Genomic DNA, 26,939 nt, shown 5'->3' on the forward strand with positions numbered 1-26,939 from the left:
TTTGTTAAAATTGTTTACATACTCTCGAAGGGATTCGTTCGCCTTCTGTTTTAATTCAAAAAGCTTCCGCGACTTGACCACTGGAGGGATACATCCGGTGAATTTAGCACAAAACTCTCTGCTTAGTTGATCCCAACTGTCTATCGATCCAGGAGGTAAAGATTGGAACCAGTCATAAGCGGGACCTCCTAACGTGGTGATAAACCTCTTGCATAGCACCGATTCTATTGCACGGTTAAGGCGAAGCAGTATTCGATATTTTCTGGCATGGGCCTCTAGGTTGTCAGTACCCGTGTATATTGGGAGATTAGGTATTTTAAAATGCCTATCCATTTCCTCCGCTTCGATCCAAGCCGTGAAGGGTGAATCTCTATTGGCGAATGGATTATGCCTGGCATTCTCCTCATTCATGCGGAGCACCGCAACTCGAACTCTATCATCAAAATTTTCCGGACCCGCCCTTGGGCGTCCTCTCCGTGGAGATCTACTTGGAGAAGATGAAGAGCTGGATCCAGAAGACGGATCCGATGGTGAACGTCCGCCTCCGCTTCCACGTCCACCACCTCCTCCACCTCCACCTCCTCCTCCCTGTCCGCCCGTGGGAGCTTGACCGTTATCCCCTCCATGGCCTCCTGAAGGAAGGTGCCTATCATCCCCTTAGTGTGGCGGTGGCGGTGGCCTATTCGAACGTGGTGTCTCTACTGGCCTTTTGCTCTATCTACGTCCAGTAGATGGGGGTGATCTACCCTTGCGGGAGGATCTCGGTCTCCGAGGCGAAGGTGATTCGGACCGCCTACTTTTCTCTTTTCTACGCTTTTTGTGCCTTCGCCCTTCTGATCCACCCAAGGAGAGATTCGACCGTGGCCTCCTTGGGATACTTGATCCGCCCAGGTTTATCCCCTGGCTTGCGGACCCGCCAGGAAGAGTTTGATCGTTCCTTTGACTTCCTCCTGCGGTAGCAGGGAATAATTCCCGATTGATCAGTCGTTCACCAGGCGCTACCGTGGAAGTTACCATGGATTCTGTATTATAAGCTTGGAGAAATGAAGAAGTGAGGGCGTTTGATCCTATAGTCGCCTGGGGCCATGAAGATACCGTAGACGTGGGCGTCATGCTCCAAAACGGAGGAATGATCATGAATGACCGTAGGCGATTACCCATCTCAGGGCCAAACTCCCTTCCTATTGCTTCTGCACACATGTTGATGAATGCGTCTGGTGGCACACTATCTTCAGCTTGTGTTGTGGGAGCACTTGAATCAGCGCGACCAGCACTAGTTACAGGTTGGCTTGATGGTGTTACTAATGGTGTTTCTTCCCCCGATGTGGGGTTCGGTTCCCCATTTGCCATGTCCTTTTAAAGTGAATGAAAAACCCTTTATTTGATTAAGGATTCCACCTTCACCGCACCAATTGATGACTTGTGGAGAAATTCCGATCAGCTTCCGTCCCTATGGGGGCGTCGTTGGGTTCGACGGGGGGAAGCTCCGATGCCAAAGTCAGTAAGGAAGAACAAGAGAGCAAACTGAATTGACAAAGGGTAAGTGAATGTGTACCTTGATAGCCTGAGACATAGGCTATATATAGTCATGAAGTTGTAACTTTCAGTAACTAGAAAGTCTCCATTAATGTCCCATTAATGGCGGTTACAGGTTACCCTTAAGTTGGCGGTTAGCTAATTGATAGCTCATTAATGGTCTTTAGGCTAGATCGGCCCAGCCGTTCTAATGGCGGATTGAGTGTTTATGGAGATTCGCCTCATAGGTTCGCCCGCGAGTCTTTTTTGGTGAGTCCTTGGAGATCCGCCCGTCGGATCCTTTTGTCTCCATACGCCGTGGTATTCCCGTATTAGGTGACCAATACGTGGCATTCTTTAGGCGAATATCCCTTTTGATCCTTGGGATAATATCACGATGTTATCAACTGGTATACCTCATTGGATCAAATCTGCCCTCATTAGTCAATTTTGAGATCCATCGTCCAAGGAAATCTTCAGCAATCCCAAACAGAGTGGAAAATAGTGGATCACCCTGCCTGACTCCACAAGAACAGCCAAAGAAGCCCTTTATTCCTCCTCCGAGAGCAATTGATATTCTAGCTGATCTCAGAATTTCCAGGATCCAGTTTCTAAATTTCAACGAGAATCCAAAAGATTCAAGAACAGCAAGCAGGAAATTCCAGTCAAGGGTGTCAAAGGCTTTTCTAATGTCAATTTTAAGAGACATGTTGCCTCCAAAGCACTTATTTTAATGCATATTGATTCCCTCAGAAGCCACAACAATGCAATTGTGAATGCTCCTACCTGCTATGAAACCAAACTGATTATCAGATATGATCCTGGATGCAATTGGAGCGAGTCTGTCAGCTATAATTTTCGAGATGATTTTATAATTGAAGTTTCCCATTGCAACCGGACGGAACTGATGAATTTCGTTGGCCCCTTCAATCTTGGGAATGAGAGCAATGATGCTCGAGTTCATTCCAGGCAGCATGTAGCCAGAGTCAAAGAAACTGAAAACCATCTGACAAACATCATTGCAAACTATATCCCAGTAGTGCTGATAGAACATACCTCCAAATCCATCTGGGCCTGGTGAACTATCTTTATTCATGTTAAAGACTGCTTTGTGAATTTCTTCACAAGAGGGACGCTACGTAAGAAGCTCATCATCCAAAGGAGTGACAGATTGCGGGATAACCGATCTAACAGCTTCATAATTAACATGCCTCAGGCTGCCAGTGAAGAGAGATTCATAGTAATGGACCACATGTTGTGCAATTACGTTCTCATCATTGATCAACGTGTTTTCAATGAGAAGACTGTCAAGAGAGGATTGAACCTTCCTAATTTTGGCAAACCGGTGAAAAAAGTTAGTGTTTCTATCTCCGACAGCAAGCCATTTTTCTCTGCTTTTGTCTCTGTATAGGAGCTCCTGTCTATAAAGCTGCAGATCAAGATCCTGTTGCGCTGTCAGCTCTTCCTCAAAACGTGCGTCATTGAGACCTTCTCTGGATATAGAGTCTTGAATTTCTTCAAGCTTAGATAGGGCAATCTCAATATTTCTCTCCACGAATCCAAAAACTTCTTTATTCCAAGTTCGAATCTTGGGTCTGAGGGTCTTGAGCTTATAGCATATCAACTGTGCAGGATGGAGAGAGATATCACAGGAAGTCCAGTGCTCATTTACTAAATCTCTCAGCGAATCGTGCGTAGTCCACATGGAGAGAAAGCGAAACCTGCTTTTTCTAACAACTCCAATAGAGCAGGAGAGGAGAATAGGACAGTGATCAGACTTATTTCTAGGAAGATTAGAGCACTTTATTCTGTCCCAGCAATCTATGAAATCATCATTTACTAAAGCTCTATCAAGCTTGCATTCAACATGATCATCCCCCCCTTCTACCATTCGACCAGGAATACTGAAGACCAGAGCTTTCAACTTCAGTCAGCTCCCCATTTCTGATGAACCCGCGAAAGTCACGACAACTGCTTTGAGAGGGGCTCCTTCCTGTTTTCTCATGAGCTCCAATAATTGCGTTAAAGTCTCCTAAAACCAGTCTGTTATTACAGACTTGATTTTCTAGAATAGAATTCCAAAGCAATCTTCTCCTATTAGCGTTGTTGTTGCCATAGACAAATGAGATTTGATAATCATTGTGGTTCAGCCTGTACCTGATTGTAATGTGCTCCTCATGGCTGATCACTGTGGAGCAACAATTGCTGGTTCCGATTTTGCAAAAAACCCATAGGGAGTTGTTGTTGTTGTGCTCAACTCGTTGCATACCAATCGAGTTCCAGAAAAGAGACGGAATTCTGTCAAAACCCACCATAGGCTCTGCCAAGCATAATAAATCCAGATGATTCATTCTACATAGCTGTTTAAGAGCCCTCTGAGTTCCCTCATTCAAAATTCCCCTGCAATTCCAGAAGAGAATATTCATGTGTGGATGACAAGAGGACGAGAGCTCTCTGCCAGGCGAGATTTGCTTTTCTTGCCTTTCGATTTCTTACGGGTTGTTATCCACTCACTGTCTTTCGCCGCATAATTGTTCCCTGTGCCAATTTCTCTATTCTGCGACCTCAACATATGTTGTGTCCATTCCTCAGATTCCGCGAGGAAGTTTACTTCTTTAGGAATCCTTGAAGGAATATGCACTTCAAACCCCTCAGATTCTGCCCCTGATTTTCTTTCATTCTCACTAACATCTCCCCAGGCATCCCTACCACCTTCCTCTGCATTCTCCCCAATGATCTCAGAGTTGTGGAGAACCATTTGAAGAGAATTTTCCTTGGAGGCTTCACAATCTACTGCTTCTTCGTCATTCAATGGGGAAACGACCTCAGCTTTCTTTCCCTTATCAGCTTGAGATCGGCGCCAAACCATGCTGACAGAGTTCTTAGAAATCTTTTTTTCCTGAACTGGTGGTTTGGGGGATGCGGTGTTTCTTCGACAAGCGGCAGACGAGTGCCCAACAGAAGAGCAAGTGCCACATAACATAGGAAGGTTTTTATATTCTAGAAACACCCATTGCTTCTGATTATCGGTATCAATACGCAGTCTATCCTGAATTTCCATCGATAGTTCAACATCAATGAGCACCCTAGCATAATGCCCAAATTCCCCATTAACAGTATTGTTATCAAATATAATGGGCACTCCAATTGCTCTAGCAATACTAGCAATGATTCTAGGATCCTAGAATTCCCAGGGTAAATTATAGAGCCTTACCCATACTTGCGCTGAGGTGGATTTATGAATCTCCGGGTTGAATCCTGGGTACCGGGGCGAGAACCTGATGATGCCTGGCTTCAATGAAATCGCTCCCTGTTCCTAGATGGTCTGAAGAGCCCTCTCGTCTGGCATAACAAATTGGTAAAACCCTTTGCCCAGAGATATCATTTTCCAGTCAAAACTGCGCTTCCATAAATGATTCAATTTCTGTTTAAGATCAGAATGCTTCCATGGTTGTTCTCCTTTGTTGAGCGAGACTCGCCCAATGACTGAATGTTGCACGGCTTTGATTCGCTCCTCATAGATTTTTTGAGGTATTTTGACTGCCTTGAATCCCCCTTCCTCCGTGACTTGAGGCGGTGTGGAATTGCAAAAAGACGGCAGCGCCTGCGAGGGAATGGATGTCGAGGGGGTGGATTTCTTTACAACGTCCGCGAAAGAGAAAGGAGCAGAGGAGGAACGGCCTTTAATAGCAGAAGCGGAATTGGAGAAGGCCTTTTTGTAAAAGAGGTGGGCAATAGCGAATGCCGCAGCGTCGCCGGCGGTCGAAGAGGAGGTGTTCATCGCTGAGTTAGGTCATCAGCTCCGTCCCGTTACTGTTTTATATTATATATAGATATGCAGAGAATTAGAGAGATTTTAGGGATTAATTTAAATTTTGTAGAACTTTTAGATATAGTACGGATAAAATAATCTTTTTATAGATAAATATAATAATATAATTAAAATTAATATATTAAATTTTTTATCACTAAAAAAGGAGGAAGTGACACCTCAGTTCCATCATTACTGTTTTATATTATATATAGATATTATAGAATTAGAAAGATTTTAGGGATTAATTTAAATTCTGTAGAACTCTTAGATATAGTACGGATAAAATAATCTTTTTATAGATAAATATAATAGTAGAATTAAAATTAATATATTATATATTATATTATATTTTTTATCAGTAAAAAAGGAGGAAGTGACATCCTAGTTCCATCGTTACAGTTTTATATTATATATAGATATGTAGAGAATTAAAGAGATTTTAGGGATTAATTTAAATTCTGTAGAACTCTTAGATATAGTACGGATAAAATAATATTTTTATAAATAAATATAATAATATAATTAAAATTAATATATTAAATTTTTTATCACTAAAAAAGGAGGAAGTGACACCTCAGTTCCATCGTTACTGTTTTATATTATATATATACACATTTAGATAAATAAATAAATAAATTGATATATTTACTTTTAAATAATTTTATATCATGCTATGAAAAAAATTTATATTATGTATATTTGAAATTAATATATATTTTTTAATGATAATTCAAATTAAATTAATTTTAAAAATAATTGATTACTTTTTTATAGAATTTTAACTAAAGATGAATGATTTATTTATTTTTATAAAATTCAATGATTTGTACTTTTTAGGAATTTTAATACATTTTCATATTTCAAATATTCTGTGAAACAATAATAATAAAATAACAGATTAATTAAGAAATATATTAGAATATAATAAAAAACCAAAAATTGGATTAAACTATAATTAAAATTAAATATTATATTTTATTTCGAAAAAAAAATTAAATATTATATTTACGATACAAAATGATTACAATATATGTTAAACAAAAATTGAATTAAACTACAATTAAAATTAAATATTATATCTACGATACAGAAGAATTACAATTTATGTTAAAATGGAAGCAACATCAATATATTATTCTATAAACTATTACAATCAATACTTTCTAATGTTGCATATGAAGAAACTTTATCAATTCAATATGTTACATATAAAAAAATAAAATTCGTAAGAATTAGTCACAAATTCATCTTGATGATAATTATTTTGGTTGATGAAATTTCATGATCACCAAGTATTCAAATTCAATTATTCATTCTGCTACAATAACCCAATATATCTAATTGAATCAGTTTAAGATGATGATTTCTCCTATTTTCATCTCGTAATATCTCATCAAGACATTCGATCAATTTGTTCTTCATTCTTTCACTATATAGAATATCAGCCATATTCGCAGATATCACTTATTTGACTTTATTAATATTTTTTAATAATTATATATTCTTGAATTTTGTAAGTAAGAAAAACAAATAAAAGAATTGAAAAAAAAAATAAAGGGACGAAAAGATAATTAGGAGAGAACCATCTTCCTCTCGGTTTTTTTTTTTTTGAAAATAAGAGAGAATTTCGAGACATAAGCGTATAAAGAGGAGAGTTAAAATATTTTTTGCTCATTAATTAAACATTTTATGTTTTCTTAATGAAGTATTAAGTCCATATATTAATTTTAGTTAAATAGAATTAAATCGCAATTGTAACCACTCAGTATAAAAAAAATACGTTTTATAATTAATATGTGAAATTATTATATTAATTAGAATCATTATGCTCAACATTTGAGAATTTGAAGAGATTCAAATAATAATATTTTCTTAATTAATATTTTTTAATAATTTGTCCTATGATCATATTTCATTTTCATCTGTTAAAAACTCTTGAAATACTAACAATTTGTACGAACCATAATATAATAGTTAAAAATTATATAAGCCAATGTTGCAAAAGCAATTATCTCAATATCCATAATTAATGTACATTTTTAGGATTTTGAGCATCAAAATTTATTTTTATTTACCTTGATTTTGAATTCGTATCTAGCATAATCCACATTCTTCAAGAATAAACATCTTATCAAGCGTATTAGACGCTTAGAATCTCATTGTCTAGAAAATTGGGAAAAAATAACTTCTTGATAATAATAATAATAATATAACATAATTTATATTGAAATAAACTTCATTATAAGTATAATATTCCAATATCTCTTTAATATTTTATTTAATATGTCTCAAACTTCAATGAACAACTATCGTGTGAAACTTTATATAGTAAAACCTCTATATAGGAATACTCTATATAGGAATAACCTCTATTTTGTTATAAAAAAACTTGGTCCCAACTTGGCCAGTTATAAATAGGAATAACCTCCCAAGCGTTATTTGTTATACACTTTTCAAGTCCCACCTTTAGAAACTACGCCTCTATATAGTAATAATTATATATTTATATATATTAAGAATTCATAAAATATTAAGATAAACTATTGAAATTATCTCTGAGTTGGAAACACAAACTACAATTTGAAATTATAAATATTTAGTATTCTCATTGATTTTTATATTTTTCCAATAAAACTCTTCCATTTTTTATTTTATTTTATAGAAATTCTTCCAATTATCTATATATTGAAAACCTAAACTCTAAGTTGAAATTCTAAATATTTGATTTGTTCCATTAATGTCTATTGTTATACATTCTCTATAAACCATGTATGCCTATGATAATAATTAGAGAGAGATTTTACTGTATCTATTTGTACCAAAATGCATAAAAATAAAAAATACAATCCATATCAATTAGCTAAACTCAAACTAAAAAAATGAGTGGATTTCAACATATTCCGAATTAGAAAAATTAATCTAACTTCAACTAAAACTAAAAATTGAGTTCATAAAAAGCCGAAAATCTAAATTTTAGTTAGAGTTAACAATCAAAACGATAACACCTAGGAACATATACTAAAAAAGAATTCAAATATACAAAATCTTTATTTTAGTCATTTTGAAAAATAAAAAAAAAGAAAACATGGATAAGGTAGCGAGAGGTATGGAATCTGGATAACGACATAAATGTAATTTCATCTCTGAAAAATGAAACTATAACAACAATTGTTTAATAAAAATAAAACAACAGCACAATTGAGAAAGCCAAAAATTGAATTCATATAAAGCCGAAAATATAAATTTTAGTTAAGAGTTAGCAATCGAAACGATAACACCTAGCAAACTAAAAAAGATTACAAATTTACAAAACTTTATTTTAGTCATTTTGAAAAAAAAAGACAAATAAAAAAAGTAAACATAGATAAGGTAGCGAGAGGTATTGAACCTGGGTAATAACAGAAATGGAATTTCATCTCTGAAAAATGAAACTATAATTGTTTAATAAAAAGAAAACAACAACACAATTGAGAACAAAAATAACTACAACATATGAAAAAAAATCGAATAATTACCTTGAGAAACATAAGAATTTCTTGTAATTTTTGACACTTTTGTGTTTTCCAGTTTTAGTTGTTCATGCATCTTCTATTTCTGTCGGATTTCTTCAAGTGAAGCTATCAGTTTGGAAAAAAAAGACAAATAAAAAAGAAAACATGGATAAGATAGCGAGAGGTATAGAACCTGGGTAACAACAGAAATGAATCTGAAAGATGAAACTATAACAACTATTGTTTAATAAAAATAAAACAACAACATAATTGAGAACAAAATAACTACAACATGTGAAAAAAATCGAATATTTACCTTCAGAAATATAATACTATCTATCGTGACCAATGAATATAATGGTGGAATACTGTCTATCATGCTTTATATAGAAGTTTATTTGTGACTTTTTGGTGGAATACTATCTATCATGCTTTATATAGAAGTTTATTTGTGACTTTTGGATTTCCTTTGCTTTGTGTTTTTTCATCTTCCCGTAACTCTTGCTTTCTTTTATTATTTTAATTAATAGGCTAGTAATTTTTTAATATATGATAAATAAAAATTTGTTATTTTTAATTAATTAAATATTTATTTTTAATTAATTAAATATTTTTAATCTGATTTTTTTACTACGTTGAAAACTCATCAAAAAGACCTCTAAAACACCTCTTCTCATTTCTCTCTGCTTCCATAATTATATATAGTATAGATATATTTAATGTGATTAAAGAGAAATGAAAAGAACTCGACAATTTAAATAAATTCATATTAGAACTGATTATGTTGTTAATTCGAAGCTCAATGTATGCAATTATAGTTATTAAATAGACTTAATGCATCTTTACCTGTCTAAAAAGGTTATTTGTACTTCAATTGTAATAGTATATTTTCTAGAGATAATACATGTCATGATTCTCTCTACCCAGTCTTAATAAAACCCGAATTTACAAAGTATGTAATGAATAAAGCTCCATTCGAGGCGGTCATATGCCTTTCTCATATCAACCTTTAAAATTGATATCACATAAGCTTCTTGTGATTTTCGATTCAAATGGTAAATACTTTGGAAGCAATAAGAAAATTATATGTAATCAGTTTATTGTGGATAAAGTCATTTGAGATTCTGATATCCAATCGCCTTGGAGAGGCTTCAATCTCTTGGCAATCACATTTGGAATGATCTTATAAACCACAACAATAACAACAACAACAACAACAACAAAGCCTTAGTCCCGAAATGATTTGGGATCGGCTAACATGAACCATCATATGAAATCGTGCAATCAAGTCGTGTCAGCGACACAAATTCTCTCCCTCCACTCTGTCCTATCCACTACCATATTCTCCTCAATCCCTAATAAACTCATATCACTCTCAATCACACTCCTCCAAGTTTTCTTAGGTCTACCCCTACCACTCACCACTACATCCCTTTTCCACTCTTCAGTCCTCCTAACCGGCGCATCAAGCGCTCTTCGTCTTACATGGCCAAACCACCTTAGTCAGTTTTCCCTCATTTTATTCTCAATAGATGTAACACCCTACTTTTGTCCTAATTATTTCATTACTCACCCGAACCTTTCTCGTATGACCACACATCCATCTCAACATACGCATCTCCGCCACCGACATCTTATGAATGTGACAGTGTTTCACTGCCCAACACTTCGTACCATATAACAATGCTTGTCTGATTGCCGTGTGGTAGAATTTTCCCTTCAATCTATTAGGCATGCCGGAGTCACAAAGGAAACCCGTAGCACTCTTTTACTTCGCCCAACCAGATTTAATCCTATAAGCAACATTCCCATCTACTTCTCCATCCATTTGGATAATAGATCCTAAATACCAGAAGCACTCCGAGGCCTGAACAACTCTTCCATCTAGGGTGATTGTCTCTGCCTCCCTACTCCTATCGTTACTAATCTTACACTCCAAATATTCTGTCTTACTTCGGCTCAACTTAAAACAACATTCTCATCTACTTCTCCATCCGTTTGGATAATAGATCCTAAATACCAGAAGCACTCCGAGGCCTGAACAACTCTCCCATCTAGGGTGATTGTCTCTGCCTCCCTACTCCTATCGTTGCTAAACTTACACTCCAAATATTCTGTCTTACTTCGGCTCAACTTAAAGCCTCTAGATGCTAAAGTTTGTCTCCATAGTTCCAAATTCCTCTCCTCACCTTCTTTCTTCTCATCAACCAACACAATATCATCTTGTAAACCACACTACATAGATAAATTGGTCGAAAGTCAGCCATATGCTCTGGTTGATCTTTTTTGGAATAAGGACGATATTTGTGCGATTGTGACCTCCTGGGCAAAACACCGTTCTCGAAAAACTCCATGCAAAATTTCACTTCTACTCCTACTAAAGACTAGAAAGTAGGAAAAAAAGAAGGATCTATGCCATATGGACCGAGAGCTTTATCAAGGTGCATATTGAAAGTCGTTGTCTTAACCTCCTATGTCGTCACTTCTCTTAGTAAATCTTCATTCTGATCTTCAGTAATAACTATGTGGTTCTATCAAGGACCTCAATGGAGAAGTAATTATTCATTGATCATAACATCCCCCAATTCACCATCCCAACTTGGCCAATCTCCATCACATCACAAAGCTTTTCAATTTTATTTCTCGTCTCCTTACAGGAAGCATAAGCATGGAAATATTTTGCATTTGCATCTCCCGCTTTAAGCCATCGAGCTTTAGCCCATTGCTTCCAATATAATTCTAAAGCCCCAAAAAATCCAAAATATTATGAAAATCTTTAAGACCAGGCAGGGGCGGAGACCGGGGGGTCAGGACCCCTCCAACCGCCCGAACCACCATAACCACGAGTAGTTTCAGCCCCCTATCTCCACGAAATTTGAACCTTATTCCATAAACTAAGAATGCATATGATATTATATAGAGAAAAAAAGTGTATGAACCTCTAACCTTCTCAATTTTTATGGATTAAACATGTGACCTTTGAGTATGATGCTGGTCATGACATTTTATAGCTCCTTAATGAAATAAGAACATAGTTTCTTAACAAATTAAAATTTTAACTTAAAAATTTAGAATTGATTCTACTAAAGAGTAAATGAGGTATTTCATTAAAAAGTATATAATATGTTGAATGTAACTAACGATAAATGAAAAGTCGTGGACAATTTAACTAAGTTTTAAGTTTCATATTAGAGTTGATTATCTTATTAATTAGTAGTTCAATATATCCAATTATAATTATTAAATAGGTTTAATGCATATATACACATCTAAACTTGGCAAAATTTGCTTAATGACACCTTGAACTTTTAAAATAACCTATCACACACCTATAGTTGCCTTTAAAAACCTATTACACACCTATAGTTGGCTTTAAAAACCTACCACACAACCTACAGTTGGCTCATTCGGGCCTCCTACACACAAAATCGTTGATTTTTTGTCTTTGACGGATGAGGTGGCATACCGAACGAACTCCCGCGCTTCTCTTTTTTCGATAACACGCATACCATCTCATTCGTTAAAATGAAAGATCAACAATTTTTTGTGTAGGAGGTCCGAATGAGCCAACTATAGGTGTGTAATAGATTTTTAAAGCTAACTATAGGTGTGCAATAGGTTTTTAAAGCCAACTATAGGTGTGTGATAGGTTATTTTAAAAGTTCAGGGTGCCAATAGGCAAAACGTGCCAAATTCAAAGGTATAAATATGCATTAAGCCTATTAAATACATCTTTAGCCATATATTAGCTATATACCTAAGGGCGGAGATAGGGGGCCTATGGGTCAGACCCCTCGAGACCCCTGTCTCCAAGAATAAGAAAATTTCTCGAAATGCTGAATTAACACCTCTAAGATAGAGGCAACCCAACTTGTCAAATCAACTCACATTTTGTGACTAATTTTAACTTATAGCAACCAAATATAATACTTGTTTTGACAAACTATTAGTCACAACATATAACCCAACGTGACTAATGAAATTTCGTCACAACATAATCTTAACAATTGAGACAAACTATATTTTTGTCACAATATATTTATTGAGACGAGCTTATTGCTACGAAATTTGTGACAATTTTTTTTGTTACAATAAGTATATTATGACGAAATAAACGTATATTATGACGAAAAATTTCGTCACAACAGAGCTTTTTTTTGTAGTGAATTCAAATTTAAGTTCATCATGGGCCAAATTTAGTTATTTACAAACTAGTAAAATTACAATTTGATACCTTTAATTTGATAAATTAGTTTTACACTTTTAATTTGTTTGAGGATTTGATAAATTAGGAATTGCTATATTATATAATTGTTACAAATTGGTGATTTAATTAAACATATTTTTTTTTGTAGTATAAATGGTTAAGGTTCGGGTGATTAATTAACTTATTAATTTTGTAATTAATTACAAAATTGAACAACTTGATTATAAATTATAAATGATAATTTTTTCTAAATTTGTGCAAAATAACTAATTTTAGTTTTACAGTCTAAATGTAGCTTAATATTGGGAACTTTTTGTTAGAAATCTCAGATTTCATTATAATATTAGATACACATAATTGCCCAGATGTTTGAATAAGATGATTTTTACAAACACTTTGTAATAGTCAGAAGAACGTACCTTGATCCATGATGATTATAATTGAGTTCTTCGGGGAATCACGAGAATTGTGTTTCTCTCACTTAACCCTTTAGACTTTACAAATTTTCTAGATGGAGAGAAAATGACTTTTTACATAGGTTAGAGAGAGGATCAATTCTTCTTTATGTTCTATAAATATACATTCCATCAATGTAGCTCTTCATCCATAAGGTACCTTTTCATTAATGAACCAATAGGATTCAACGTACCCTTTGGTTAATCAAACATGATGATTGATCGTACCCTGACGTGAATTAACCAATAGGATTTATTGTTTTATTTTATCAAACCATATAAGTATATAATATACTAGGACCATATTCTAACTTGATGTAAATTATGAAAAATCCAACATTCTCCCACTTGGTCCGTGTGAAATTATATGTATACAGTTTAATAACAAACATAAGGCGCGCATTAAAAACAAATCCATAATCATACTGGTCACAACATAAAGTCATTGTTAAGAAAAAAGACTAATAAAGATCATAGCGGTTGTATGTCAGTTTATCAACATAGTCCCTTCCATGTATCAGAATATAGATCTTATACTCAAAATGAATTATAATAAGGTTTTTCATGATGGTCCAACAATAATGTCTTTGTTAGAGACTATATCATGTTTAATGCCCATAATGCATTCATGTATATATACTATTCATAAGAAAGAGGATAAAAAAGTTTATATCTGAAACATTATAAGTTTGTAGTGGTTCTGGCCCTCCAGTTTCAAAGAAATAATGATCGCGTGCTGAATTAGCATCCCAAAATTCGCCCAAATCCTGTTAGGCCCTAGTGTAATCCAAAATTCCAATTTTTTTGGCGTGTTAAACCTCCATTGAATCCAAATTTCTAATTTTTTTTGCCTATTAGGCCCTCCCCTTCCTAAATCCGATTTTTTCTATTAAACATAATTTTTTTTACATGTTAAGAATCTTACACACAATATAGTTTCATTTTGAAAATTTTCACATTTGTACTTAAAAATTGGTTTTTGACCACTCTAATTATATTACGTGTATATACGAAAAAATTTTGAACGAGTTCAATTTAGCAAATTTTTTTTGACACACCACGTGTAAAATCGGTCCCCAACGGAACAATCATGTATTCACCACTGAGACCAGACTCATGTGCATGACTCCTTAAGGTTCTTAACTCTTGTTTCACCATTTTAATCGAGAAATGCCACTCTGGCCCCGGTCTATTGGACCTTGCCAATAAAAACATAACAATTGTACACTTTCTTTCTTTACACCAATCATCTCCCAATAAAGTTACATGATTTTCTTTTTTCATTGGTTAGTGTTAAGTAACGTGTCTTCTTGTTTGAAGTAGTCTTTGCTGTTAACAATAAGTTCCTAGAAATTAGGAATAAGTTAGAGTTTGATTTGGTCTTTGCTGTAATCACGTTTCCTGTATATGTGGGATACGTTAGTTTCTCTTTTTGGATTTCTGTTCACTGTAAAGCTATTTAAAGCTTCCTCAATTTACATTCTAAATAACAAATACTCTTTGCATTGTGTTGCAATTTGTCTATTGTGTTCAATATTTATCATTTGGTATCAGAGCCTCCAGGACCAAACGGTCGAGGGTTCGAGTCCTGGCAACCTCAAATTTGTGGAATTAAAACACATGGCGGGATGAGCCTGTGTTGTGCACGCTGCAAGCCCAATGGGCCTTTGCGTGTGGGGGTGTGTCAGAGATTAATATAAGATATATGATTGGGCCTTAACTATTAGTTCGAGCTTTTAGTTAAACGGTTCCATGACAAGATTAATATAAGATATATCATTGGGCCTTAACTATTAGTTCGAGCTTTTAGTTAAACGGTTCCATGACATGGTATCAGAGCCAGAACAGGCCTGATTGAGAGAGAAGAGTGTGAGAGAAACACGAGAGAAGAGTGTGAAGAGATGGCAGAAAGCAACAATAATGGTTTTGTGCAACCAGCTATCCCAAAATTTGATGGCTTCTATGAACATTGGGCAAAATTGATGGAGAATTTCCTTCGAGCAAAGGAATTCTGGAGCCTAGTAGAAGACGGAATAACAGAGATTTCAACAGGAAGAGAGCCATCAGAAGCAGAGTCTAAAGTTATTGCAGAACAGCAATTGAAAGACAAGAAGGTGAAGAATTATCTCTATCAAGCCATTGATAGAGAAATTATGGAAACCATTCTGAACGATGATACATCCAAGCAGATTTGGGACTCGATGAAGTAGAAATTTAAAGGGTCAACAAGGGTTAAAAGAGCACAACTTCAAACCTTAAAAACTGAATTCGAAATTCTGAAGATCAAAAAAGGGGAAAGTGTCAATGCCTATTTTGGAAGAACACTCTCAATTGCCAAAAGGATGAAATCATGTGGTGAAAGTGTCAAAGAAGATGATCTCACAGGAAAGATTCTTCGATCCTTAGTTCCAAAATTCAACTACGTGGTATGTTCAATTGAAGAATCAAATAATGTTGATGTTTTAACTGTGGATGAACTCCAAAGCAGCCTTTTAATTCACGAACAAAGGATGAAAGGATCTGTAGAAGAAGATCAAGTATTGAAAGTTACACATGAAGACCGAAGTGGACGAGGCAGAGGCACGTTTAGAGGTCGAGGAAGAGGTAGAGGCAGATCGTTCTTTGACAAATCTGCTATTGAATGCTATAAATGTCACAATTTGGGACATTTTCAGCATGAATGTCAAAATTCAGAGAAACGGGCTCACTATGCCGAGATTGATGATGAAGATGAGATGTTGTTAATGGCGCAAGTTGATCCCAAGCAAGACAAAAGGAAAGGGATCTGGTTTCTTGATTCTGGATGTTCGAACCACATGTCAGGAAACAAAGAGCGGTTCACATGACTTGATGAAGTTTTTAAGCATTCTGTTAAACTTGGGAATGATTCCAAGCTGATGGTGATGGCGAAAGGGAGTATCAAGCTCGAAGTTGGAGGCCAAATCCAAATTGTGAGTGATGTTTTTTATGTACCTGAATTGCGTAATAACCTGCTGAGTATAGGTCAATTACAAGAACGAGGAATCACCATTCTTATCAAACATGGAGTGTGCAAGTTATATCATCCGACCCGTGGTGTTATAATGAAAAGCGAAATGACAGCAAACAAAATGTTTGTAGTTATTGCAAACATTCTCATAAAATCACCTTCTTGCTTCAACGCACAAATTGAAGAATCGAGTGAAATTTGGCATCAAAGATTTGGGCATCTGAGCTATAAAAATCTAGCATTGCTGCAAAACAAAGAGATGGTTCGAGGGCTGCCAAACATCAAAACCCCAACGAAAAAATGTACAAGTTGCATGATGGGAAAACAACACAGAGTAGCCATTTCAAAAAAGAGTAATTGGAGAGCCACAAAGAAATTACAGCTCATACACTCAGACATTTGCGGTCCTATTTCGCCTGCCTCCTACAGTCAAAAGAGGTACATATTAACATTCATAGATGACTTTAGTCGAAAGTTGTGGGTTTATTTTCTGAACGAAAAGAGTTAAGCTTTTGTGACTTTCAAAAATTTCAAAATAATGGTGGAGAAAGAGTGTGGTCTATCAATGTGCAGCTTAAGAACAGATAGAGGAGGAGAATTCAACTCCAAATGGTGGATGCTTGCTTGAAGAAAAACAAATGCCCAAAATGCTTTGGCCAGATGCTGCGAAGTGGACATGTCACATTCTCAATCGGAGTCCCACTGCCTCTGTGAAAAATAAAACTCCAAAAGAATGTTGGAGCGATTTGAAACCTAACATTGAATATTTCAGGGTCTTTGGCTGCATTGGAAATGTTCATGTACCTGATGCTAAGAGATTGAAGTTAGATGCAAAAAGTCAGAAATTAGTCCTAATCGGCTACAGTGTGGAGTCCAAAGGATATAAGCTGATTAATCCTTTCACAAAGAAAGTAACCATCAGCAGAGATGTCATATCTGAAGAAGATGAAAGATGGGATTGGGCAAAAACAAAAGAGGAGACTACTGATGTACTTGATTGGGGAGAAGAATATGAAGAAGCCCACAATCAAGGAGATGAAAGTGAAGAAGAAGCAGATTTAGATGAAGAAAATACAGCAGATGTGGATGAAGACATCACCTCCAATGACGCAGAAAATTCAAGCTCCAACAGTGATGTTCCAAATTCAGCAAGTTCCAGCTCTAACTCACTGAATTCCAGCCCCAACAATACCTCAAACTCATCTTTCTCAATCAGAGAACGAAGAGCTCCTGCCTACTTAGAAGATTACACAAGTGGAGAAGGATTCTCTGAAGATGAGGTACAAAACTTTGCTCTATGTATATCTGCTGATCCCATTTTTTATGAACAAGCAGCAAAATTGAAGAAATGGAGGGATGCAATGGATCTTGAAATCGAAGCAATAAAGAAAAATCAAACTTGGGAACTTGTAAAGGCTCCTTTGGAAGTGAAGGTGATAGGTGTCAAGTGGGTGTATCGAACCAAGCTGAACGAAAATGGAGAGATTGACAAATGTAAAGCACGCCTCGTGGCAAAAGGGTATGCTTAAGAAAAGGGAATTGACTACAATGAGGTCTTTGCACCAGTAGCACGATGGGATACTATTCGCATGGTAATTGCAGTAGCAGCGAAAAATGGTTGGAAGTTGTTTCAACTAGACGTTAAAAGCGCATTTCTGCACGGAGAACTCAAAGAAGACGTCTACGTCGCTCAGCCATAAGGCTATGAAGTTAAGGGAGAGGAGAACAAAGTATACAAACTAAACAAAGCTCTTTATGGCTTAAAGCAAGCTCCAAGGGCGTGGTTTAGTAGAATTGAAGGATACTTCGTCAAAGAAGGGTTCGAAAGAAGCTGCTGTGATCCTACCTTGTTTGTAAAACAGGAGAACAACAAGATTCTAATTATAAGTCTCTATGTTGATGATCTTGTTTTTACAGGCAATGATTTGATTATGATACAAAATTTCAAAAACTCTATGAAGAATGAGTTCGAGATGACTGATCTAGGAGAAATGAAGTATTTCTTGGGAGTGGAAGTTCATCAAGGAGTAAATGGCATTTTTAGCAGCCAGAAGAAATATGCCAGTGAAATGCTTGAAAAATTCGGGATGAAAGGGTGCAATGGAGTCAGAAATCCAATTGTTCCAGGAAACAAACTATCAAAGGAGGAGGAAGGCACTCAAGTAAATGGAACCTTGTTCAAGCAGATTGTTGGAAGCTTGCTATATATGACTGTCACAAGACCAGATTTGATGTACAGTGTATGTCTCATAAGCAGATTTATGTCAAAACCAATGGAGATACATATGTTAGCAGCTAAGAGAATCTTGAGATATATTCAAAGTACTTCTGATTTTGGCATTGTTTACAAACGAGGCTGCACTACTGAGTTAATGGCATATACGGACAGTGATTATGCTGGTGATATAGATGATCGAAAGAGTACATCAGGATATGCTTTCGTATTAAGTGGAGGAGCTGTAGCTTGGGCGTCCAAGAAGCAACCTGTAGTGAGTTTGTCAACTACAGAGGCAGAATATATAGCTGCTGCCTCATATGCGTGTCAATGTGTCTGGATGCAGAGAATTCTGAAACAGATTGAAGGTGCAAAAATTGACTATGTGAAGGTTCTCTGTGACAATTCTTCTACTATTAAACTTGCAAAGAATCCGATACTTCATGGGAGAAGCAAACATATTGATGTACGATTTCATTTTTTAAGAAATCTTGTAAATGATGGGTCAATTAAAATGGAATATTGTGGCACGAATGAGTAAGTTGCAGATATCATGACAAAACCGTTAAAGCTTGATCAATTTGAGAAGCTTAGAGAAGCACTTGGTGTTCGAAGCAGCTTGGGTATAAACTAACTTGTTGTAAGCAAGTTTAGTTTAGGGGAGAGTTTTGTTAAGTAACGTGCGTCATTGAGACCTTCTCTGGATATAGAGTCTTGAATTTCTTCAAGCTTAGATAGGGCAATCTCAATATTTCTCTCCACGCATCGAAAAACTTCTTTATTCCAAGTTCGAATCTTGGGTCTGAGGGTCTTGAGCTTATAGCATAGCAACTGTGCAGGAGGGAGAGAGATATCACAGGAAGTCCAATGCTCATTTACTAAATCTCTCAGCGAATCGTGCGTAGTCCACATGGAGAGAAAGCGAAACTTGCTTTTTCTAACAACTCCAGTAGAGCAGGAGAGGAGAATAGGACAGTGATCAGACTTATTTCTAGGAAGATTAGAGCACTTTATTCTGTCCCAGCAATCTATGAAATCATCATTTACTAAAGCTCTATCAAGCTTGCATTCAACATGATCATCCCCCCTTTACCATTCGACCAGGAATACTGAAGACCAGAGCTTTCAACTTTAGCCAGCTCCCCATTTCTGATGAACCCGCGAAAGTCACGACAGCTGCTTTGAGAGGGGCTCCTTCCTGTTTTCTCATGAGCTCCAATAATTGCATTAAAGTCTCCTAAAACCAGTCTGTTATTACAGACTTGATTTTCTAGAATAGAATTCCAAAGAAATCTTCTCCTGTTAGCGTTGTTGTTGCCATAGACAAATGAGATTTGATAATCATTGTGGTTCAGCATGTACCTGATTGTAATATGCTCCTCACGACTGATCACTGTGGAGCAACAATTGCTGGTGCCGATTTTGCAAAAAACCCATAGGGAGTTGTTGTTGTTGTGCTCAACTCGTTGCATACCAATCGAGTTCTAGAAAAGAGACGGAATTCTGTCAAACCCCACCATAGGCTCTGCCAAGCATAATAAATCCAGATGAATCATTCTACATAGCTGTTTAAGAGCCCTCTGAGTTCCCTCATTCAAAATTCCCCTGTAATTCCAGAAGAGAATATTCATGTGTGGATGACAAGAGGACGAGAGCTCTCTGCCAGGCGAGATTTGCTTTTCTTGCCTTTCGACTTCTTACGGGTTGTTATCCACTCACTGTCTTCCGCCGCATAATTGTTCCCTGTGCCAATTTCTCTATTCTGCGACCTCAACATATGTTGTGTCCATTCCTCAGATTCCGCGAGGAAGTTTACTTCTTTAGGAATCCTTGAAGGAATATGCACTTCAAACCCCTCAGATTCTGCCCCTGATTTTCTTTCATTCTCACTAACATCTCCCCAGGCATCCCTACCACCTTCCTCTGCATTCTCCCCAATGATCTCAGAGTTGTGGAGAACCATTTGAAGAGAATTGTCCTTGGAGGCTTCACAATCTACTGCTTCTTCGTCATTCAATGGGGAAACGACCTCAGCTTTCTTTCCCTTATCAGCTTGAGATCGGCGCCAAACCATGCTGACAGAGTTCTTAGAAATCTTTTTTTCCTGAACTGTTGGTTTGGGGGATGCGGTGTTTCTTCGACAAGCGGCAGTCGAGTGCCCAATAGAAGAGCAAGTGCCACATAACATAGGAAGGTTTTCATATTCTAGAAACACCCATTGCTTCTGATTATCGATATCAATACGCAGTCTATCCTGAATTTCCATCGATAGTTCAACATCAATGAGCACCCTAGCATAATGCCCAAATTCCCCATTAACAGTATTGTTATCAAATCGAATGGGCACTCCAATTGCTCTAGCAATACTAGCAATGATTCTAGGATCCCAGAATTCCCAGGGTAAATTATAGAGTCTTACCCATACTTGCGCTGAGGTGGATTTATGAAGCTATGGGTTGAATCCTGGGTACCGGGGCGAGAACCTGATGATGCCTGGCTTCAATGAAATCGCTCCCTGTTCCCAGATGGTCTGAAGAGCCCTCTCGTCTGGCATGACAAATTGGTAAAACCCTTTGCCCAGAGATATCATTTTCCAGTCAAAACTGCGCTTCCATAAATGATTCAATTTCTGTTTAAGATCAGAATGCTTCCAGGGTTGTTCTCCTTTGTTGAGCGAGACTCGCCCAATGACTGAATGCTGCACGGCTTTGATTCGCTCCTCATAGATTTTTTGAGGTATTTTGACTGCCTTGAATCCCCCTTCCTCCGTGACCTGAGGCGGTGTGGAATTGCAAAAAGACGGCAGCGCCTGCGAGGGAATGGATGTCGAGGGGGTGGATTTCTTTACAACGTCCGCGAAAGAGAAAGGAGCAGAGGAGGAACGACCTTTAATAGCAGAAGCGGAATTGGAGAAGGCCTTTCTGTCAAAGAGGTGGGCAATAGCGAATGCCGCAGCGTCGCCGGCGGTCGAAGAGGAGGTGTTCATCGCTGAGTTAGGTCATCAGCTTCGTCCCGTTACTGTTTTATATTATATATAGATATGCAGAGAATTAGAGAGATTTTAGGGATTAATTTAAATTTTGTAGAACTTTTAGATATAGTACGGATAAAATAATCTTTTTATAGATAAATATAATAATATAATTAAAATTAATATATTAAATTTTTTATCACTAAAAAAGGAGGAAGTGACACCTCAGTTCCATCATTACTGTTTTATATTATATATAGATATTATAGAATTAGAAAGATTTTAGGGATTAATTTAAATTCTGTAGAACTCTTAGATATAGTACGGATAAAATAATCTTTTTATAGATAAATATAATAGTAGAATTAAAATTAATATATTATATATTATATTATATTTTTTATCAGTAAAAAAGGAGGAAGTGACATCCTAGTTCCATCGTTACAGTTTTATATTATATATAGATATGTAGAGAATTAAAGAGATTTTAGGGATTAATTTAAATTCTGTAGAACTCTTAGATATAGTATGGATAAAATAATATTTTTATAAATAAATATAATAATATAATTAAAAATTAATATATTAAATTTTTTATCACTAAAAAAGGAGGAAGTGACACCTCAGTTCCATCGTTACTGTTTTATATTATATATACACATTTAGATAAATAAATAAATTGATATATTTACTTTTAAATAATTTTATATCATGCTATGAAAAAAAATTATATTATGTATATTTGAAATTAATATATATTTTTTAATGATAATTCAAATTAAATTAATTTTAAAAATAATTGATTATTTTTTTATAGAATTTTAACTAAAGATGAATGATTTATTTATTTTTACAAAATTCAATAATTTGTACTTTTTAGGAATTTTAATACATTTTCATATTCCAAATATTCTGTGAAACAATAATAATAAAATAACAGATTAATTAAGAAATATATTAGAATATAATAAAAAACCAAAAATTGAATTAAAGTATAATTAAAATTAAATATTATATTTTATTTCGAAAAAAAAATTAAATATTATATTTACGATACAAAAGGATTACAATATAGGTTAAACAAAAATTGAATTAAACTACAATTAAAATTAAATATTATATCTATGATACAGAAGAATTACAATTTATGTTAAAATGGAAGCAACATCAATATATTATTCTATAAACTATTACAATCAATACTTTTCTAATGTTGCATATGAAGAAACTTTATCAATTCAATATGTTACATATAAAAAAATAAATTCGTAAGAATTAGTCACAAATTCATCTTGATGATAATTATTTTGGTTGATGAAATTTCATGATCACCAAGTATTCAAATTCAATTATTCATTCTGCTACAATAACCCAATATATCTAATTGAATCAGTTTAAGATGATGATTTCTCCTATTTTCATCTCGTAATATCTCATCAAGACAATCAATCAATTTGTTCTTCATTCTTTCACTATATAGAATATCAGCCATATTCGCAGATATCACTTATTTGACTTTATTAATATTTTTTAATAATTATATATTCTTGAATTTTGTAAGTAAGAAAAAAAAACAAAAGAATTGAAAAAAAAATAAAGGGACGAAAAGATAATTAGGAGAGAACCATCTTCCTCTCGTTTTTTTTTATTTTGAAAATAAGAGAGAATTTCGAGACATAAGCGTATAAAGAGGAGAGTTAAAATATTTTTTGCTCATTAATTAAACATGTTATTTTTTCTTAATGAAGTATTAAGTCCATAAATTAATTTTAGTTAAATAGAATTAAATCGCAATTGTAACCACTCAGTATAAAAAAAACGTTTTATAATTAATATGTGAAAGTAATTATATTAATTAGAATCATTATGCTCAACATTTGAGAATTTGAAGAGATTCAAATAATAATATTTTCTTAATTAATATTTTTTAATAATTTGTCCTATGATCATATTTCATTTTCATCTGTTAAAAACTCTTGAAATACTAACAATTTTGTACGAACCATAATATAATAGTTAAAAATTATATAAGCCAATGTTGCAAAAGCAATTATCTCAATATCCATAATTAATGTACATTTTTAGGATTTTGAGCATCAAAATTTATTTTTATTTACTTTGATTTTGAATTCGTATCTAGCATAATCCACATTCTTCAAGAATAAACATCTTATCAAGCGTATTAGACGCTTAGAATCTCATTGTCTAGAAAATTGGGAAAAAATAACTTCTTGATAATAATAATAATAATATAACATAATTTATATTGAAATAAACTTCATTATAAGTATAATATTCCAATATCTCTTTAATATTTTATTTAATATGTCTCAAACTTCAATGAACAACTATCGTGTGAAACTTTATATAGTAAAACCTCTATATAGGAATAACCTTTATTTTGTTATAAAAAAACTTGGTCCCAACTTGGGCCAGTTATAAATAGGAATAACCTCCCAAGCGTTATTTGTTATACACTTTTCAAGTCCCACCTTTAGAAACTACGCCTCTATATAGTAATAATTATATATTTATATATATTAAGAATTCATAAAATATTAAGATAAACTATTGAAATTATCTCTGAGTTGGAAACACAAACTACAATTTGAAATTATAAATATTTAGTATTCTCATTGATTTTTATATTTTTCCAATAAAACTCTTCCATTTTTTATTTTATTTTATAGAAATTCTTCCAATTATCTATATATTGAAAACCTAAACTCTAAGTTGAAATTCTAAATATTTGATTTGTTCCATTAATGTCTATTGTTATACATTCTCTATAAACCATGTATGCCTATGATAATAATTAGAGAGAGGTTTTACTGTATCTATTTGTACCAAAATGCATAAAAATAAAAAATACAATCCATATCAATTAGCTAAACTCAAACTAAAAAAATGAGTGGATTTCAACATGTTCCGAATTAGAAAAATTAATCTAACTTCAACTAAAACTAAAAATTGAGTTCATAAAAAGCCGAAAATCTAAATTTTAGTTAGAGTTAACAATCAAAACGATAACACCTAGGAACATATACTAAAAAAGAATTCAAATATACAAAATCTTTATTTTAGTCATTTTGAAAAATAAAAAAAAGAAAAAAAAGAAAACATGGATAAGGTAGCGAGAGGTATGGAATCTGGATAACGACATAAATGTAATTTCATCTCTGAAAGATGAAACTATAACAACAATTGTTTAATAAAAATAAAACAACAGTACAATTGAGAAAGCCAAAAATTGAATTCATATAAAGCCGAAAATCTAAATTTTAGTTAAGAGTTAGCAATCGAAACGATAACACCTAGCAAACTAAAAAAGAATACAAATTTACAAAATCTTTATTTTAGTCATTTTGAAAAAAAAAAGACAAATAAAAAAAGTAAACATAGATAAGGTAGGGAGAGGTATTGAACCTGGGTAATAACAGAAATGGAATTTCATCTCTGAAAAATGAAACTATAACAACTATTGTTTAATAAAAAGAAAACAACAACACAATTGAGAACAAAAATAACTACAACATATGAAAAAAAATCGAATAATTACCTTGAGAAACATAAGAATTTCTTGTAATTTTTGACACTTTTGTGTTTTCCGGTTTTAGTTGTTCATGCATCTTCTATTTCTGTCGGATTTCTTCAAGTGAAGCTATCAGTTTGGAAAAAAAAGACAAATAAAAAAGAAAACATGGATAAGATAGTGAGAGGTATAGAACCTGGGTAACAACAGAAATGAATCTGAAAGATGAAACTATAACAACTATTGTTTAATAAAAATAAAACAACAACATAATTGAGAACAAAATAACTACAACATGTGAAAAAAATCGAATATTTACCTTCAGAAATATAATACTATCTATCGTGACCAATGAATATAATGGTGAAATACTATCTATCATGCTTTATATAGAAGTTTATTTGTGACTTTTGGATTTCCTTTGCTTTGTGTTTTTTCATCTTCCAGTAACTCTTGCTTTCTTTTATTATTTTAATTAATAGGCTAGTAATTTTTTAATATATTATAAATAAAAATTTGTTATTTTTAATTAATTAAATATTTATTTTTAATTAATTAAATATTTTTAATCTGATTTTTTTACTACGTTGAAAACTCATCAAAAAGACCTCTAAAACACCTCTTCTCATTTCTCTCTGCTTCCGTAATTATATATAGTATAGATATATTTAATGTGATTAAAGAGAAATGAAAAGAACTCGACAATTTAAATAAATTCATATTAGAACTGATTATGTTGTTAATTCGAAGCTCAATGTATGCAATTATAGTTATTAAATAGACTTAATGCATCTTTACCTGTCTAAAAAGGTTATTTGTACTTCAATTGTAATAGTATATTTTCTAGAGATAATACATGTCATGATTCTCTCTACCCAGTCTTAATAAAACCCGAATTTACAAAGTATGTAATGAATAAAGCTCCATTCGAGGCGGTCATATGTCTTTCTCATATCAACCTTTAAAATTGATATCACATAACTTCTTGTGATTTCCGATTCAAATGGTAAATACTTTGGAAGCAATAAGAAAATTATATGTAATCAGTCTATTGTGGATAAAGTCATTTGAGATTCTGATATCCAATCGCCTTGGAGAGGCTTCAATCTCTTGGCAATCACATTTGGAATGATCTTATAAACCACAACAATAACAACAACAACAAAGCCTTAGTCCCGAAATGATTTGGGATCGGCTAACATGAACCATCATATGAAATCGTGCAATCAAGTCGTGTCAGCGACACAAATTCTCTCCCTCCACTCTGTCCTATCCACTACCATATTCTCCTCAATCCCTAATAAACTCATATCACTCTCAATCACACTCCTCCAAGTTTTCTTAGGTCTACCCCTACCACTCACCACTACATCCCTTTTCCACTCTTCAGTCCTCCTAACCGGCGCATCAAGCGCTCTTCGTCTTACATGGCCAAACCACCTTAGTCAGTTTTCCCTCATTTTATTCTCAATAGATGTAACACCCTACTTTTGTCCTAATTATTTCATTACTCACCCGAACCTTTCTCGTATGACCACACATCCATCTCAACATACGCATCTCCGCCACCGACATCTTATGAATGTGACAGTGTTTCACTGCCCAACACTTCGTACCATATAACAATGCTGGTCTGATTGCCGTGTGGTAGAATTTTCCCTTCAATCTATTAGGCATGCCGGAGTCACAAAGGAAACCCGTAGCACTCTTTTACTTCGCCCAACCAGATTTAATCCTATAAGCAACATTC

Source organism: Euphorbia lathyris, chromosome 9, assembly GCF_963576675.1.
Source record: "Euphorbia lathyris chromosome 9, ddEupLath1.1, whole genome shotgun sequence".
NCBI lineage: Eukaryota > Viridiplantae > Streptophyta > Magnoliopsida > Malpighiales > Euphorbiaceae > Euphorbia > Euphorbia lathyris.